Source organism: Chrysochloris asiatica, unplaced genomic scaffold (genome assembly GCF_000296735.1).
Source record: "Chrysochloris asiatica unplaced genomic scaffold, ChrAsi1.0 scaffold00425, whole genome shotgun sequence".
In the NCBI taxonomy this organism is placed as follows: Eukaryota; Metazoa; Chordata; class Mammalia; order Afrosoricida; family Chrysochloridae; genus Chrysochloris; species Chrysochloris asiatica.
In genome coordinates, this window is record NW_006408943.1 from 809,005 (window position 1) to 810,933 (window position 1,929).

Below are 1,929 nucleotides of genomic sequence, written 5' to 3' on the forward strand. Positions count from 1 at the left end.
CTCCTATCCAAAAGTAGATAGATCTTTAGAATTTTCTGGTCCACAATGGTACCCTGCACTGTGGGTTTTTGTTGTTGTTGTTAAGTGCCATCGAGTTGATTCCAACCCATAGCGACCCCATACAGAGTTTCGAAGGAGCAGCTGGTGAGCTTGAACCACCATCCTTGCAGTTCAAATGACTTTGCAGTCTGAAGCATTAGACCACAGCACCACACCAGGACTCCTGTGGGTAGGATCCCAGATTTTCTTTGATTGGTTGTAAAATTATCTCCTTTGAGTGTCAAGATAGGCTTAAGATCTTTTGGCATCTCTTTAACAGGTCCCTGATTTGTGTCTAGCTCATTAAAAAAATTCATCTGCTACACACCCTTTGCTTTTGTAGATTTAAGGAGATGGAATCACCTTAATGTGACCTCCCATGATCATTTTTGTTTTGTGTTAGTTATTAGCCCTTTTCTAGAAGTAAGGTTACAAAATAAAGATCAGAGTGCCCCAAATGTATACTTTAGTGACATAGTTGGGTTTCTATTAAAAATTGGTCTTGGTTTTTGGCACTTTTGGCGTTGCGTGGGCAGCACGTTGGGGCCCACATGAGCCACTGGCATCATGGTCGCAGTGATTGAGGACAGGGACATGTCATTTCTGGATGTTCTTCATCCAAGAGGAAGGGCAAAAACCACATCACTGAAAGGTGGAAATACTACTGCCCAGTTGGCCAGTGGATGCCGGGGACTCATTTCACTGCTTTCAAAGTTCCTTTGAAAAAGAGTTTTGAAGGTATTCTTGCTCCATAAGAATGTTTTCCCCCTTTGGATCTGCTTAACAAAATCCAAGAACAAAAAGAAGAACTTAGACTGATTATTGATTTAACATATACACAACGTTATTATAACCAAGAGGATTTATCAGAAACGATTCCTTACTTAAACCTTTTTACAGTTGGGAATCAAATGCCAGATGATGACACATTTATAAATTCAAATGTGCTGTGAAATGGGTTTCTGAGAGAAAATCTAGGTAATGACAAACTTATTGGAGTCCACTGTACTCATGGTTTAAATAGGACTGGCTATCTCATATGCAGATATTTGATTAATGTAGAAGGCATGAAACCAGATGATGCAATTGAATTGTTCAATAGATGTTGGGGACATTGCATAGAAAGAAATAACTACATTGAAGATATTCAGAATGGACCGATCAGAAAGAATTGGGGTTCTAGTATATCCAGGTCAAGTGGTTTTGAAGAATCAACACGTCTCATGGAACCAGTCCATACCACTAATAGATTTGTTCACCAAAGACCTAAATATAATAACTTACATCAGACCCAAGTTCATCCAGCACCCTCTTGGTATTTCCACTCCCACACCCAGGAATTGCAACACCCAATCAGGACATTTTCACAAAGTCAGAATGTATACCAGAGAGGCCTTATTCCCCCTCCAGTTCCCCCTGGGCAGGACTATTCACAAAGTGATACTCTTGGAATGTAAAACCAGACAGCAGTCAAGCCAGTTATACTAGAAGGTTCCCTCCTAGCAGACCTTACAACAGACAGTACTATTGATGCCACTGGGGAAAGTCTGAGTAGCATGAACTCTGCCAGAAATCTCTCTGGAGACCAGAGCTGGACTGAAGATGGCTGGAGTAACTTAATTGGATCAGATCAAATGAGGTTTATTTTCTGTTTTATTGTTCCTGTATGTGTTAAAGCTTAAGAAAAATTATGTTGATATTTATATCTTTGCTGATACATTTGTCAAAATTGTATCAGTAAAGGAAAACTCTCCTGTCATTCTAGTCTTAACAATTTCTTAAAGAAATATTTTGGAAATGATAAATAGAGAATCTCCTTGCAAATTAAAAACAAACAAACAAACAAATTGGTTTCTTGACTGGAATAAGTCAGATGTTTAAACATGCTGA

General features: G+C 39.0%; 1 pseudogene; it reads left to right on the top strand.

The window, feature by feature from the left end:
* The first annotated feature begins 554 nt into the window (after positions 1–554).
* On the top strand, positions 555–1,570 carry LOC102825345 (annotated as a pseudogene).
* Positions 1,571–1,929: the final 359 nt, after the last annotated feature.